General features: G+C 40.6%; 1 protein-coding gene across 3 annotated transcripts in view; it reads right to left on the minus strand.

The window, feature by feature from the left end:
• Window positions 1-18,423, minus strand: part of CDC14A (cell division cycle 14A) — a 122,199-nt gene that overhangs the window by 62,436 nt on the left and 41,340 nt on the right. The gene's annotated exons all lie outside the window — the stretch shown is intronic.

Below are 18,423 nucleotides of genomic sequence, written 5' to 3' on the forward strand. Positions count from 1 at the left end.
GACATACTGCCAAAACATTAATACAACATGTCCTAACTTGGAAATTTTCACACTATTCACCCTGTAGAACCAAGAGACCATTACAGAAGTGTAGTATATGATTTTTGCACTGTGAGAACATATGCATCTCTAATTTGCACATGAAATGATCAATTTGATGCACTGATTTTTATCTTAACTGACAGTAATACATGAAGGCAGGGGTAAGGAGGGAATTTGGTCCACTGCTTATTTTACTAAATTAATGTTTCTATCTGTTAATTATCTGCAATTTTGTAATGCTGCATGACTTAGAGCACTCAGGGAAACCAACTGTCCGAAAAAAAAATAGGAACTACAAATAACCTTGCCACATTCGCAGCTAAACCCATCTCTTTCCCATAGTAGTATCCTCATTGTCCAGCCACACTGAAGAAACACAAGAGGTACTGGATGTGGTTTAACTGGGTGGCAACTTTATTCACTTAAAATATCTATTGTACAGTGCAGGTCCCTCAACCAAGTCCAGCTACTGCATTGCTGGGATCCTCGTAAGAGAGTTAAGGGGGTTAGAAAAAGAGGGGGAGCTGGTTCTCCCTTGTAGCAGACTTAAGACCCCCAAAACTCCACTTCCTCATCTCCCTTAAGGATCTTTTCCTGTAAATCATTTTCCAATCTATTTTATCCAATTACCAAGTCCCTTCCATAATGACACTACACTCTAAACCCTCTTCCCCGACCCCAAACCCATGGTGGGGAACGTGAAAAACTCACCCCTTGGCCAATCTGCAGTGGGGGACATTTTTTTTTCCTCCAGTCTCTGAGGAAAAAGGGGCAACTAGTATAATGCCCGCAGTGGGTCATGAAGGAACCCAGGATTTTCAGATTTCATGGGTCGGTGCTGTGGGTGCTGCCAGCCTGATCCATATAAAAGATGGCTTCTCTGGAACTGCTCAGGGTATAAATGCCTCGACTTATTGTCAGCTGGAAGGACAGTGGACCATCCCTGCCCCACAATGAGCACTTGGGCCAGCCGCTTCCTGCTCCTACTGGGTAAACTTTTCCCCTTTCTTCCCTGCTGGTACCAGTAACAACCCACTGCATATAGCTTTGGTGAGCATATTCTCCTAGGCTCATTCTCATAAGGGATTATAAAAGAAGTAACCATTTGCCTCAGCCATACTTGCACCAGGTTAATATAATTAATCAATATAAATGTCTCAAATCAGAACATCCATAGATAGGTAAGATGAAACATTTAGAAGAGACATTCAGATACTCCAGGACAGCATTAACCTGCCTGACGTTAGATAATCTTTCCTATAGACAGGTTGTTCCTTAACTGTTCACCAAAGAGGACTTTTGCACCCTTTTCTGAATCATAGGGCTGGAAGGGACCTCGAGAGGTCATTTAGTCCAGTCCGCTGCACTCATGGCAGGACTAAGTATTATCTGGATCATCCCTGACAAGCATTTGTCTAGCCTGCTGTTAATCTCCAAGGATAGAGATTCCACAACCTCCCTAGGCAACTTATTCCCGTGCTTAACCACCCTGACAGTTAGGACATTTTTCTACTAACGTCCAACCTAAACTGCCTTTGCTGCAATTTAAGCCTATTGCTGCTTGTCCTATCCTCAGAGGTTAAGAACAATAATTTTCCTCCTTCCTCTTTGTAACAACCTTTTATGTACTTGAAAACTCTTATGTCCCCTTTCAGTCTTCTCTTTTCCAGACTAAACAAACCCAATTTTTTCTATCTTCCCTCATAGGTCTTTTTTTCTAGACCTTTAATTATTTTTGTTGCTCTTCTCTGGACTTTCTCCAATTTGTCCACATCTTTCCTGAAATGTGGCACCCCAGCTGGACACAATACTCCAGTTGAGGTATAATTAGCAAGGAGTAGAGCAGAAAAATTACTTCATGTGTCTTGCTTACAACACTCCTGCTAATACATCCCAGAATTATGTTCACTTTTTTGGCAACAGTGTTACCCTGCTGATTCATATTTAGCTTGTCGTCCACTATGAGCTCCTGATCCATTTCCTCAGTACTCCTTCCTAGGCAGTCATTTCCCATTTTGTATGTGTGCAACTGATGGTTCCTTCCGAAGTGGAGTACTTTGCATTTATCTACCCCACCATCAACCTCAGCCTGGATCGGTCCACACAAGAGATCCACTTCCTGGACACCACAGTGAAAATAAGCGATGGTCACATAAACATCACCCAATACTAGAAACCTACTGACCGCTATACTTACCTACATGCCTCCAGCTTCCATCCAGGACACACCACACGATCCACTGTCTACTGCCAAGCCCTAAGAGGCAATGGAATTTGCTCCAATACCTCAGACAGAGACAAACACCTACAAGATCTCTATCAAGCATTCTTAAAACTACAATACCAACCTGGGGAAGTGAGGAAACAGACTGACAGAGTGAGACGGGTACCCAGAAGTCACCTACTACAGGACAGGCCTGTGACGAAGTGGGGGGTTTTCTTGGGGTTTTCTGTGTTTTCCAGTGGTTTGCATGCACAGGGGGTGGGACTCAGCATCCCCGGGTGTTACTGATTTAACGAGAAGAGAGGGAGTTTGTTGTTACAGAGGACCGGAGAGGGAACTCGGGACCCCGGCCGATGGAGACCCCAGCAACTGGTGACCTGGAGACCTGGCTCAGGAGACACAGCCGGTTCTGGCCAGTGGGAGGACAATGGGCTGTGAAGAGAGGACCCCGGTGACCTGACCAGCCGGTTCCAGTCAGAGGAGGGCTGAGAGGAGAGGAGACCCAGGCCTTCCTGTTTACAACCCTGTTTACCTGGGGAGAAGACAATGGACAGAGGCAGAGTTTGGGGCCAGGGATATTGGAGGCCCAGCTGGGAAGCAGGGGGGTTCTGGGCTGGAGGGGGAAGCAAGCAGAGCCCACCTGGATGCAGGGAGACTGGGATGTGCTGGGCTGAAGGAGGCCAGGCTTGAGACCCTGAGAGTTTCCTGTGCTATGTTCAACTCTCAATAAACCCTCTTGTTTTATGCTGGCTGAGAGTCACTCCGGTCTAGAGAACAGGATTGCATCAACCCCTTGGGGGGGAGGACGCCTGGGGGGTCCAGAGCATGTGGACTCACTGAGGGGGCCCACGTTGAGAGACAGACGTGCTAAGGCTCAGAGAGTTACGGCTCCAGGAGGTGGAGGGGCCTGACCCCAAGAGAGAGTGGACCTCCGAGAAGGGTTGTCACACCGGAAGGGGCACTCCCCACAGACTGCACAGGGCCTAGAATGGGCACGATCTGTGAGTCCGTGACAAGGCCCAACAAGGAAAATAACAGAACACCACTGGCCATCACGTACAGCACCCAGCTAAAACCTCTCCAGTCCATCATCAACGATCTACAACCTGTCCTGGAAAACAATCCCCCCACTCTCAAAGGCCTTGGGAGGTAGGCCAGTCTTTGCTTACAGACAGCCGCTCAACCTGAAGCAAATACTCCCCAGCAACTACACACTACACCACAGAAACACTAACCTAGAAACCAATCCCTGTAACAAACCCTGTTAGCTTCTCTGTCCCCATATCTACTCTAGTGACACCATCGTAGGACACGACCACACCATCAGAGGCTCATTCACGTGCACATATACTAATTTGATATATACCATCATGTGCCAGCAATGCCCCTCTGCTATGTACATTGGCCAAACCGGACAGTCTCTACATAAAAGGATAAATGGACACAAATCAGACATCAGGAATGGTAACATACAAAAGCCAGCAGGAGAACACTTCAACTCCCTGGACACTCAATAACAGGTTTAAAGGTAGCCCTTCTTCACCAAAAAAAACTTCAAAAACAGACTTCAAAGAGAAACTGCTGAGCTACAATTCATTTGCAAACTTAACACCATCGATCTGGGCTTGAATAAGGACTGGGAGTGGCTGGCTCACTACAAAGGCAATTCTCTCTCTCTTGGTATTGACATAAGAATAAGAACATAAGAATGGCCCTACTGGGTCAGACCAAAGGTCCATCTAGTCCAGTATCCAGTCTTCCGACAGTGGCCAGGGCCAGGTGCTCCAGAGGAAATGAATAGAACAGATTATCAAGTGATCCCTCCCTCGTCGCTCATTCACAGCTTCTGGCAAACAGAGACTAGGGACATCATTCCTGTCATTCTGGCTAATAGACACTGACGGACCTACCCTCCATGAATTTATCTAGTTCTTTTTTGAACTCTGTTATGGTCTTGGCTTTCACAACATCCTCTGGCAAGGAGTTCCACAGGTTGACTGTGCATTGTGTGAAGAAATACTTACTTTTACTTGTTTTAAACCTGTCTATTAATTTCATTTGTTGTTATGAGAAATAGTAAGCAATGCTTCCTTATCTACACCAGTCATGATTTTATAGACCTCAATCATATCTCCCCTTGGCCGCCTCTTTTCCAAGCTGAAAAGTCCCAGTTTTATTAATCTCTCCTCATATAGAAGCCATTCCACTCCCCAATAGGTTTTTTTTTGCCGTTTCTGAACCTTTTCCAATTCCAATATATCTTTTTTGAGATGGGGCAAACACATCTGCACACAGTATTCATCATGTGGGCGTACTATAGATTTATATAGTGGCAACATATTTTCTGTCCTATTTTCTATCCCCTTCTTAATTATTCCCAGCATTCTGTTCGCTTTTTTGACAGCTGCTGCACATTGAGTGGATGTTTTCAGAGAACTATCCAGTGGTAACAGCTAATTTAGACCCCATCATTTTATATGTAAACATTTTAACTGACAGTTTCTCATCAATTATTGGGAGTGGACATCCATCTTGATTAAATTGGCCTTCAACATTGGTTCTCCACTTGTAAGGAGACTCACTTCTCTTCATGTACCAATATATATTTATGCCTGTATTGGTGATTTTCACTCCCTGCATCTGAAGTGGTGGGTTTTTTAACCCACAAAAGCTTATGCCCAAATAAATCTGTTAGTCTTTAAGGTGCCACCGGACCCATTGTTTTTGTGGATACAGACTAACATGGCTACTCCTCTGATATTTGGATTTGTTATTGAATTTCATCCTATTTACTTCAGACCATTTCTCGTTTGTCCAGATCATTTTGAATTATAATTCTATCCTCCAAAGCACTTGCAACCCCTCCCACCTTGGTATCATCTGCAAATTTTTAAAGTGTACTCTCTGTAACATTATCTAAATCACTGATGAAGATATTGACCAGAACTGATCCCTGAGGGCTCCCACTTGTTATGCCCTTTCAGCATGAATGTGAACTACTGATAACTATTCTGTGGAAATGGTTTTCCAACCAGTTATGCACCCACCTTAAAAGTAGCTCTATCTAGACTGCATTTCCCTAGTTTGTGTACTAGTCTCTTATTGAGACAGAATAACTGACTACGGGGTAGGCAACCTATGGCATGCGTACCAAAGGCAGCACGCAAGATGATTTTCAGTGGCACTCACACTGCCTGGGTCCTGGGCACCGGTCCGGGGGCTCTGCATTTTAATTTTAAATGAAGCTTCTTAAACATTTTAAATACCTTATTTACTTTACATATAATAGTTTAGTTATATATTATTATAGACTTATAGAAAGAGAGCTTTTAAAAACATTAAAATGTATTACTGGCACATGAAACCTTGAATTAGAGTGAATAAATGAAGACTTGGCACACCACTTCTGAAAGGTTGACAACCCCTGGACTAGAAAGACCTCTGGTCTGTCTTATCTGGTAAGGCAATTCCTATGGTCCTAATTAAGTCAGATGTGTCAGAAAATACAGAACAAAAACAGTTAAAGCAAGTCTTGATTGCACATCATAAAACAGTGTAGCTTCCCTTTTTAGCTGGCTAGTACAGTATTTTCTATATACACATTTTCATGTTTTAAGAGAATAATATGTATCTTCACCAGAAGGAAATATATTTAGTTGCAATTATAACGGTAGGTGTTGTCTTTGGGGCAAGGTTTACTCAAGAAAATTACAAATGACAGACTGCTTTGTGCTGCATTACAAGTGAGTTGCTTTTTATAATCTAATGATAAATACGAAGTTAAACATAAAAAGTATGTTTATTTGAAATAAGTTTTGGCATGGGAAAACTGAATTTGAATAATTTCACTGTTACTTTAAAAATATTTAAAAACAAATTCATTTAAAAATTTTAAGCTTTCAAGTTCTCAATAAAAATCAAAATATCCTCTTGATAAGCTTCAAAAAACACAGAAAATAATGAATTTTGTTATACAAAAGGAGATACAATTTTGAAGGGGCTAAAATGCATAAAAAAGTAGTTTGGAGAAGATAAACAAGTGTATTTTAGTATTATGTCTGTTGAGACACAGAATGAATAGGAACATACACATGAATATCTCAAAAAAACACCACCACCACCCTGAACAGAACAGCAATAATAGAAAAATTTATTATACACAGAGAAGGTAATTAAGTGGCAAAGCTATGAGAAAAGGACAAAGTGTTTTTGTAAAGCGCTTACAGAACTATGTAATGAACGGTGGTGATTAGACTTGTTTTGTATGAGTTATTATACTACAAATTGTGCACACGACTTTTTTTTTTTTACACTATTCCAAAACATTCAATTGCAATTAGCATATAATTCTGGCTGTATTAGTATGTGTACAATAACCAACTACTCCTCCAGCTGATAAGCCATCAGATACTGTGGCAGAGGCACTGAATTAATATTTTCTTTTTAAGAATCCATTGTGCAGCAAGGAAGTGTCATGACAGCTGATTTGGCTAACTGTAGAAACCCAAATAATTTGCCTGTTAATTTTAATGCTTTGATGAATATAAGAATTTACTTTATCTCATTACTTATGTCAGCTCACATAAAAATCAACAGCTCGTGTGTATTTGTAGATGAAATGCATGCAGTAATGAAATGTGACAACTGAGAAAGTTTAATGAAGTTACTTTTCTTTGTTTCATTTTACAAAAAATGTACCATCCTATCAACATCAGCAAAAACATATTTTCAAGCAATAGTTGCATGAGGGTAGATTTTCATTAACTACAATTAAGCACCATGCTCAATCTAAAGATTCAATTCCTAAACAAAGTCATAAGAGTGCGTTCACTGGAATAAAATGTTTAATTACTCACAGCCTGACAATGAAATGGTGAGAGAAAGAGAACAGGAGAACGCTAGGATCAAAGATCAAAATGGAGAGTGCATCTCATACCTGTGACAGGTGAGAAACACCAGTAATCCTGTCAGAAAACAGGAATTGGAACATTTCCTGTTTTTCATACACATGATAAGGCAGATAATTTATATCTCCCCTTCTTAACAACCCAGACAACCAGATGAAGCAGTGAAAAGTATGAACTCTGGAAAGCTACTTGTACTACGGATAGATAAAAAAAATCATGACGCTACCTCCCTATTAACTAAATAACCACACAGTGTCAATTATTTCTATTAATTCTATTAGAAGATGTATTTTAATATAAATGAGTATAGCTCTGTACAGGGATAACTTCTGTCTCTGTTTCAATTTTTATAGAAATAAATTTTTTTTTGTCCATTTGGAACTTGGAAATCCTTTATTTTAAACCATCAATTTATTTAGACAAATTGACAAATGAAAGGAATGGCTTGATGGTCTAAATCACAGGATGAAACTAACCAGCTTCCCTGGAACATGAATTTCAGATCCCAACAGGATCAATCCATACTTCTTTTGAGACAACTTAGTTAAGCTGGAGTACCAAGCAACTCTGTGGGGATCTTGCAGACGTAATCTTAAAGACAGAAATCTTGAATGCTCTCATGGACTTTAAAGATTCTGAGGCAGTCTTCATAAAAAATGAAACTGGACAGTGCAACTTGAAATGTCTATTTCTGTCTAATAATACTCTATTGTTATAAGTAACAAGATGACTAATTGAAAAATTACAGAAAAAAATATTTTCAGTTAGTTTACCTTGTATATTTGACCATGTTTCTGTGTACCCGTATTGCTATATGAGTCAGAAACCTGGACCTTCTTACAGGCAAATCTGGAGCAACTTGAGGCATTCCATATGCCCTGTCAGCACCAAATCCTGAGCATAAAGTATTTTGACTTTGTCTGAAGAGTCATAATCTCAAAGATTTCAGTCACTCGTATTCAAAAGCAGCACTATATGCTCTTTGGCCATATTGCTTAGAAGGACAAAAACACCTCTGCACACACTGCTCTGAAACGCTCCATTGATACATGAAGTGCATCCCCTGTGACCCCAGCTGGCAACACCCCTGGGACCACCCCACAGATTTCTGGATGCACATGATTGAGCCAGATTTGAGAACTTCACTGCTTGACGCTGGTGCAGTGGTCCTTAGTAGACTGTGGATGTTTGTTGATTTCTGTGTAGCCCATTTTACTGTTTTGTTGATGTCCCACTGCATTTCCTGTCTCATGCACTAATGTAATACCATTGCTGGCACATACTGATCAGGGGGAGCAAGTTTGTATGCTTTTCCCCTGGTTCTGCAAGAAGACATTCACCAGTAACAGTAGCAGCAGAGATGAAAACTAAACAGAGAGGAAGGCATATGTATAGAAGGCATATAGGGAAACAGCAGGCAGACAAGTGGACAAATGAGAAGGATAAGAGTGTATCTCAAGTAGGTGTGATGGAATTACTCCTAGGCCCATTGCAAATATCAGCAAGAAAGTAGAAAAATGTGTGTTTAAAATATTTTAAAAGAATTTTTTTAAAAAGAAGTTTCAGGGCATGCTATTTAAAGATGTTTTGTCACAATTATTCAAAAATAAGTTAATTTAAAAAAATGCAAGCTTTCCAGCATCTATTATTTCTGTTAGGGTTTTTTAGGCCCTTATCTTGCAAACACTTAGTTTCATGCTGTCATAGCTTCCTACTCAGATTTGAACCTTAGCGTTCATAAACTGAGAAGCTAGCATGAACCCTCTAAGCTTAATTACCAGCTTAGATCTGATATCGCTGCCACCAGCCAAGTGATTTCCAGGCTTGGCTCCCTCTCTGGTCTCCCAAAACCTTCTCTGGGGGACCCCAAGACTCAGAAGCCCTGAGTCTTACCACAAAGGGAAATAAACCATTCCCCCCCCACCTCTCTCCCACCCAGAATTTCCTCTCTGGGCTAACCTGAGAGTTACTGATGCAACCTCTTTACGTCACAATACAAGAAGCAATGTCTCCTCTCTTCCACAAAGAACACCCCAAAGACAAGGAAACAAAAAGATTCTCTCTTCTTCTCCCCTCTTAGGCTCTTCCGGCCCTGGAACACTAGGAAGATGTTAAACACAGAGAGCTAGTCTTCCCCCTCCCCCGTCTTTCCTTTCTCCACACCAATTTCCTGGTGGTCAACTAGAAACAAAAAATCCACAGTTCTTAAAAGCAAAACTTTAATTAAAAAAAAGGAAGAAATAGAATAGAATAACAGTTCTCTGTAATCTAGGATGGTAAGATACAGGGTTTTCAAACTTGATAGAAAATGAAAAACATAGAAAAGGGATTAAACAGCCTTATCCAAAACAATACAATTTTAAAGTACTTATAGCCAAATACACATAAAAGACATTCACCAGCCAGATACACAGATGCAAATACAGCAAAAACAATTTAAAAGACTACAACTTTTGCTACCTTTGTAGTTACAACTGGGGAAAACAGAAGATTAGAAGGACTGGAAATAGATCATTCATAAGCTGAGAGAGCACCGACAGACAAAGACCCAAGACCAAGAAAAACCCACAAATTCCCTCCCTTAAGCTTTGAAAAATCCGGTTTCCTGATTGGTCCTCTTGTCAGGTGTTTGGTTCCCTTTGTTAACCCTTTACAGGTGAAAGAAACATTAACCCTTAGCTATCTATTTATGACACATGCTTAACGTAAAACTAAACACACACAAACATTTTCAGACTTAAGGCCTTATTTTTATTCTGGTGGACCCAATAAAGATTGGGACTAGTTGTTAGTACAATGTATAGCCGGTGCTACCAGCTCTGCTTATTATTAAAGTTGCCTGACACTTTCCATTATGAAGACTCTGTTTTCAGTTGCTTATAACTTTGCCAAACTTCAACTGTTTGGTCAGAAACTTTCCTTGCAGGGAGTCTGCATCAGACTGATTTTAACTTAAGTCAAAATGGGTGAGCCATTTTTTGAGAACAAGGCTGTTGTTTTTCAGTATTAAAAAAAAATGTTGGCAGTGTCTTCTCTGGAAACCTCTACCTCCCTCCATCATTTGGAGCAAAGACTTGAAATTTGGAAAAGGATGATCTTTGTATCAGGGATGTGCCTTTTGCTGCGCCATTAACAATCTGTCCAAATTTGGTCAAGTTATAAGCCTTTGAAAAATTCCTCTTCACACATGCTCAAAAGATTTGTTTCACTTTTAGCAGCTAAAATGTTAGATGATTCTGCTCTAAGTAATGTTAGATGATTCTGCTCAAGCCTCTCACTGCTTGTAGTGCTGAGCAGACTGCACATGTGCTATCCTCAGAGTAACAGAATGCTGCACCTCAGGCCTACAGGGCCTAAGCTGGACTTTCCATGTAATGGCTGTTCCAGAGTAAAGTGGGGTTGAACACTGGAACTGAGAACAGGGAGCTACTCTCTTGTATGCTCTGTGTCCATCCCCCCTTCTTGCTGGCACCCAGGCAACTGGCCATGAAAACTGGCCATACTGGTTTTATTGACTGACTAAAAAAGATAGTGGGGGAAAATGAGATTTTGTTCTAATAATTAGACTGAGTGGAATTTGAGTTGTACATCTGGCTTCCTTTTTGTTGCCCTAATACTGGATTACAGAGCAGTGTAGGGGTCGGTTATAATATTATGGGTCTTTTCAAGCTTGTCTTCCTTAGTATAGTAGATCATACTTAGTTTCAAGACTGGTTTTATTGGCACTTTGTTACTGTGAAAGGGATACACAGTGCTGCTATGGCTTGGTTAATAGTAAATTTCAGAGACACTTATTCTAAATCTCCTAGGCTTGCCAGAACTTGCTGGCTTGTTGTACAAAGGGAAAAAGTGATCAATCATTTTGAAAGAGATAAGAATTTCAAATACTAGGAAACTTCAGTCCATGAAGGTTTTGAGTTTGTGAAGCTAATTTTAGTAGTAGAGCACAGATTTTCGCTAAAAGAGCCCAAAAGATTTGTGTTTTCTGCACAACAGAAAAAATTCCACATTTTGTAAAATGTATTCCTTTGAGAGGGTCAGGAAAATATCAAGCAAAGTTTGAACAGCAATTCAGTTTGTTTAATGACCCCCCTCCCACCCCCTGTGTACTGGTGGACCCATCCTTCTAAAGATTCTCTTACCAGGTAGGTCTAATATCAGAGTATCTGAAATCAGAATTGGTACTTTAATGGTCACACACAGACTGTGATGTTAGCGTATCATTAGGATGAACATGAAGTTGAGCTGAGAGGATAAAAAAATATATATATATACACATGGACAGATCTTAAAAAGGAGGTTCTGGTCAGAAATACCTGGCACTACCTTACTTGATATTTCTGCTCTCTGTGCATCTTAAGACAAAAACAGATTTTACCCTTTATGTTTTTATAAATCCTGGCAGTCTCAATCATGAGACACTTGAGCTTAATTCTTTTCTAGATTATTTATAATCAACAGAATTGTTAAATAGGTTCCAGTTTCACAATCATTAACTATAGTTATAATGTACAAACCAGACAACACAATTTGAGCTTTAGCTGCTGTACGAGTTTGCAGGGCTCACATCTACACAAATGTTTTTACTTAGAAGATGTGAAAATTTGAACATGAGTTCATTGAATATTTATGGCCCTCCAATCTCACTGTTTCCTTTTTAGTCTTTTTTTAAAAAAAATAGAACTGCCCTTTAAATCTGGAATTTCCTGCATTTATTGTTGTTGGAGAGAGAAGTTTTGCTTGTAAGTGCTTGCAATCTAGTGGTGTAGAGCAAAGCTGCACTTTTTCGTGTAAATGTTGTTTACATTTTTATTGGGCCTTTCATTCCTAGACATCCCAAAGTACTTCACATATAATACACAGAGCATCACTGAAATGCAGTCATACATGAGGTGCAAGGTAGGCTCCAAGAATGCTACATAGAGGAAACAGGAGAGGAAATTCAGGAATCTAGGGGGAAAACAGTTCTTGAAACTATCTACTCTTAAAAAGTAAGCCTCTGCCTATCACAATGAGGTCCCAATCATTCAAGTTTATGCATGTGCTTAGCTGTTAATAAGTAAGTAGTCCCACTGGCTTCAATGGTCTAGTTACTTAATTAGTAAGAGCATGCATAACTATTTGCAGGCACAGAGCCTGTGTGTTTGAAACAAAGCAGCATTTTGAACTCCAGTTCTTCCTGTATTTCCTATAGTCCAATTCATTAAATTCCGTGTTAGGAATGAAGAAATATTGATGTAACTTGACATCAGATCAATAAAATAATGAAATGGTAACATACAGATATTTGCAACTTAATCTATGAATTTATACTATTTCTGTATTTTTGTTGCTTGTCAGGTACTTTTGTTGCTTGTCAGGTACTGGTAGCCTGAGAGAACTCTTCCAATCTTAAGTGGCTAACTTGCTGCAACATTGTACACACTTCCCATTTTTTTTTTTTTTTTAAAAGGGCCATTACCAATTGCTATTTGATGCAGGGCTATGGTAACAGATTAATATTTTTCATATTTTGAAACCTATGTGAAATATAAATGTGACAAACTATTAATGGAATCTGCATGGGACTCGCAAACGAACACAGTAATACAAACATCAGACCTCACAGATATTTATTAGATATTTGCTCTCGTAGCACATTCAGCTGAATACAAGTCAAGTCATCTTTCCGAAAACACCCATGGACTTTTGAATATTGTCTCCTACATAACTGCTTTTGAAGAGTTTAGTTTTGCATTTTAATTTTCCTCAGTGTTTAAGAAAATTCAAAAGATTTTCAGATGCAGTTACCATAATACAAATATATTTGGCTTTTTTCTTGAATATAAATACATGCACATTTCCAGTTAAGTAATTTTGCAAAAAGGATTTCCCTGCTGTTGTAAAGAAAATCTAAAACTTCAAGGTTACAGTAGGAAAAAGGATGTCTGAATGATACAATGGGTGTTCCTCGGGCAGAGGGAGAGAAAGAGACAGTTAAGAGTTTAGGTACTTTCCTCAGTAGCAGAGTCAGAAATTAGAGGGTTTGGATATGACGAAAATGAGTCAGCCAAGAAAGAAAAATCTTCTCAAATGAAGCAGCAATGTCTATAAGCCTCTCTGAGCTACTGCTTTGTCTTCAAGTCTGCAACTATAAAAGTGTTTTTATATATCTGGTAACGGGTACAGTGAAACTTTTCCACAATACTTTGCTGAAGCAGTCTTTAAATGAAATAACTGCTGAAGCTCTAAGCTGATTAAGGCCTTTTCAGGTCATTGAACTAAACGAAACTAAATCAGTTTCTGAGTAAATATTTAGCGTCCCCTAAAGGAATCCTTTTATCCTGCAATCTCTAAACTATTTAAATAAAGAATATAGTCTTCTATACTCACAAGAAATTTAAAAAGGTCATATTACCAGCTTCCCCTAACTAAAGAAACTATCTGCAGACATGACTCAACAGTAATTCCTTAGATCATTACACTGATAAATTCTGACATTTGAAGTCACTTATATCAGGATAATCTCAAATCATGAAACTATCATCATGTCAAACTATTTTTGCAATGCAAGATTTGATTCAACAAGCACTGAACACCACTAAGGTAACTCACAGAAAATGTATTTCCTTTCTTGGACTGACTTTTCCCCCTTGTTGAAAATACAATAGGACCTCAGAGTTATGGACATCTCGAGAATGGATGTTGTTCGTAACTCAAATGTTCCCTAACTCTGAACAACACAGTACAGACTTCAGCCATTGGGGGAGGTGGGGGGGAGAGATCTTCTGACTCTCCAGGTGCCAGGACTCAGGGAAGGGGGGCCTCTGGGGGGGTCAGGGCTTTAGACCTGGGGGGAGCGCTGGGGCTTGGGACTTCAGCCCCACAGCTCCACTCCTGCTTTCAGCCTCGCGGAGGGCACCGTGTCTCATGCTTCAGCCCCAGAGCTCCATTCCCAGCTTCTGCCCTGCGGGGGGTGCCAAGGCTTCCCATGACTCCATTCCCAGTTCCAGTGGGGGAGGGATGCACACGCCAGGGCTTGAAGCTTTAGCCCCTCATGGGCCTGAAGTCGGGAATGGAGCCTCGAGCCCCAGCACTCCCCATGGGTCTAAAGCCCTGAGCCCTGGTGCTCTGTGAGCCAGGAACCCTGAGGCCCCCTTCCGCGCTCAGAGTCCACATCTCCCCCCAAACCTGAGGCTACAGAACCTCCACCCTTCTGTGGCTGAATTCCTGAAGCAGTACAGTATTTGCTGGGTTTTTCCCTTTGGTGTGGTCTCTGCTGCTGCGTGATTGATTACTTCAGGTTCCACATGGTGTCCGGGTTGACTGGTAAGTCCAAAGATATGAACACCGGAGTTGTGAAGCTCTAGTGTATCTCTTCCTGCACATACAAAGGCAGTTCAGTTTGGTCTATGAGATTATTTGTGAATGGGAAAAACATGAGCCAAAAAAATCAAAGACAGACAAGTTGGTGGCAACCTTTCTGGGACTGACTTCTCTCCCAGCCCACCCCACCCCAGAGAAGTGTTCTCGGTATCTATAGGATGGCCGCTTCAGGATCTATTTTTTTTACGTATAAATATTGCCCATCCCAATACATATATGCAATATATATTCAGTCCCAGTCTCTCCCACTCTGTTGATAGTCTAATCTTGGTGTCCATTCCCTACCATCTCCCACACCCCAGGTTCTCAATCCATCCCCATCTCCAGCTGCCAGTCCATTTGCCATGACCCCAACTTGCAGCTCCAATTTCTCTCTCCACTTCAAACTAACAGGGCTGGCGCTTCCATTTAGGTGACCTAGGCGGTCGCCTAGGGTGCCAGGATTTGGGGGCGGGGGGGCGGCATTTTGCCGGGAGGGCGGCAGGCTGCTCCGGTGGACCTCCCCCAGGCGTGCCTGCGGAGGGTCCGCTGGTCCCACAGCTCCGGTGGAGCATCCGCAGGCACGCCTGCGGCATTTCCACCGGAGCTGTGGGACCGGCGGACCCTCCACAGGGACACCTGCGGGAGGTCCACCGGAGCTGTGGGACCGGCGGACCCTCCACAGGGACACCTGCGGGAGGTCCACCGGAGCTGTGGGACTGGCGAGCGGCAAAGCGTCCCCCGCGGCGTGCCGCCGTGCTTGGGGCGGCGAAATGGCTAGAGCCGGCCCTGCGCCTAGGGCGCCAAAAACCCTGGCGCAGCTCCTGGACTCTAATCACCCTCTTTCCTCGCCTCCCCCGCCCTTAGGCAGGTCTGTCTTGTCTCCTCTGATTCTGACCCAGCACTGCCAGTGCACACAGCTCAAGGCAGCAACTGAAAGGAAAATCCTGTTCAGCAAGGTGGAATCTTCAGGGAAATAAGCTGTGAAGCTCTAGCAAGTCTCTAGAGAGAATGTGCCTGTGATTTTTCAAAGGCTTATAACTTTGCCAAATATGGGTGCCTTTTCACAGTAACAGAAAGCAGCACATCTCTGATATAAAGCTCAAGTCCCTGCTGCAAAGGATGAAGGTATTAGAGCTTCTCAAAAGAAAAAAAAAAGATCACCAGAACTTTTTAACATGGGCAAAGCAATGCGCTTTCCCCAAAGCCTTTTTACTGGAGAAGCTGTTTGTCCCTTCAGGGAAGCTATGAAGTTACCAGAGTTTCCATTCTGGATCATATCTCTTGTCCACTAGGATATCTGGGATGTAGTAAGCATAAGGAAACTTAGTAAGGCATAAGAATGAATGAATTAAAGAAATGATTCCACAGCCCTAAATTTAGTAATATTTCTATTTTAGAATCACTGCTTAGAGAAACTTCATGCCAAAAGATATTTCTGCAGAGGAATGCAGTTCAAGTCTGTAGTGCTTTATCAAATTGTCAGTTGATGATCAAGTGGCAGATGCAGATTTTCTCTGGAATAACTGACAGTGTGCCGCACAGAAGGTCACAAATGTATTGAGTTGCCTCTGATCCTTCTGAAATCCGTTTATGTATAACTGGATATACTTCAATGATAGCTGATAAATTTGATTTACCTAAATATGCTAGCTATGGATGCTTTCAGGCCCAGTGGGAAGGAAATGAATACAAAGAGATGTTTTCTTGAATTGATTGGTTCTACAACAGTATTTTTTACTGACTCTCTCAAAGTGGACATGTGCCATACTTTTTCCCTTTGGTGCTGCAGTTTTGAAGAAGAATGAATAATTTCTTGTGAGTTTAATCTTGGTTACAAATGACTGAGATCAAAGATCTACTTTGTCCTCATGGATGGTTTTCTAAGGCTTGTGTCTTCTAAGAGCAGAGATATTTGAGACTCTTCTTGCCAAAACTATTGTGACCAGGAAGCATGTCTTCTTGTAAAATAAAATAAATACATTTAAAAATGGAGAATTAAATGCCATTAGTTCAAATGGACGGGTTACAAGAGCTCGTAGCATTGGGGACAGACCTCAACAGGAAAATATGCCTTTTGGTTTGGATAGGATGAACTACCCCAAGGAATCTTGATACTACATATGACCCACTAGAGATCTTAAGTTTGGAAGAGATGTAGAAGAGCAGGAGGTTCTATGAAGATAACTATGCCACACATTAGCACCCAGACCCAATTGTCTGAAGTTGATTGGAATCAGATACATTTCAGAAGTGGAATAACCTTCTTTCCGACAGCCTATTTCTGGACAGAGGTAGGCACTGCTGAATGCATTCTGATTATTTGGAATAGAAAAAAAAGTGTTGGTCCCATTCCTGGATGTGGACTTCCCCTTAGTATTCTGAATCACGGTCTTACTACTCTTATCCAATGGGTATTTTTTCCTGTAGTTAGGATCGAAATGAGCTTCTATCTTTACATCAGTGTCTTATAGTTTCTTGTATTTTCCTGAGTGAGCACTTTCATTTGTCTCTCAGCCACTACCTTATCTGATTTCTCCTAGAGCAGAATTCTGTGAACTTGAAATTACAGAGAATTTGCTCTGGATAATTATTTGCTATCCAGGGCTTAGGACGAAGTTGGCTCCTTGGTTCTTACTGCAAGCCTCACAGAAGCCATCCATTACAAACACTACTAAAAATCCCTAGCTTCTGTAAGTTAAATTCATCATGGGTCTTGAGGATCATCAGATTTTAGGATGTTTCTGTCTTCAAAGTTTTTGGTTTGAATGGACGGGTCACAAGGGTTTCTTTTTGCAGAGGTTACCATCTCTCTGCCACTGCTGCATCAACTTGGGGAGTATGATGACAGTCCAGGTTCCACAATGCTCTAGAATTTCAGCGCCTGACAATTAAACCTCTTTCCTTTATCAGGAGTTTCCCACTACTCCCTAATGACTTCTTCAAAAGGAGTAATGCAAGGGAATTGCAACTTTTTTTATAGTTTTGCAAAGGAGATATTTATCCTTAGATTTAGCTTGCTCATTCTCTCTCTCAGGTTGGATATCAGTGGTAGGCACCACTTTCCTCCATATGGATTCAAACCAAATCCATACACCACACACGAGAATTTAAAAAAAATAAATAAATAAGAAATTGGATATTTAATTTAAAAATCAGACAAAATATTTTTCTTCTTTAAAAATAAACAAATCTATAATAAAATTTGACATCAGAACAACTTATGTTAAGGCACAAACTATTGAAATAATTTGCTGCTGCTCAAGTTTAAAAGAAAATTCAACCACTGAATTTATGGCAATCACTGGCTAAGGCTTGGCTTCAGATGTTGGTGAAGTGCTAAACCATTTTTTCACAGAATCAGCCTCTTCTGCAGGTGAAAAGCAAATATTTTCTTTGTTTCTGTTCAATCAATTAGTTCATTCATTTGCTGAGAAGCGAATTGGGAATTGAAAAACCAGAAAAGCTTGTTTTCCTCTACTTAACTATGAATAAAAACAAGGTGTGAGAGGATAAAGTTTACTAGTTCTAAAAACTTGAAGGACATGGTAACCAGAATCACTTCAATTTCACTAACTACAGATATTTCCTTTGTTTAATTAATCAGTTTTAAATGCAAAACACGTACCTCGCATATTTAGTTTTAACTAAATAAAACCATTTTTAAAAAGTGTGTGTGCATTTTAACTGAATTCCAGTTTATATCCAAATGCAGCTTAAAGAAATCACATGTAAAAAAAAATCTTGTACATAAATGTCATTTCAGACAAATGTAAAAATTAAGAAATGGAATAAATGCAAGTAAAGGTATATAATTGCTTAAATAAATGAATATCAATATAGTGCATCTTCCTGGTTAGCAAACAGAAATACCAAGTTTAGTGTAAAGGCTATATTCAGTAGTTT

This window comes from Chelonoidis abingdonii, chromosome 7, assembly GCF_003597395.2.
Source record: "Chelonoidis abingdonii isolate Lonesome George chromosome 7, CheloAbing_2.0, whole genome shotgun sequence".
Lineage (NCBI taxonomy): Eukaryota > Metazoa > Chordata > Testudines > Testudinidae > Chelonoidis > Chelonoidis abingdonii.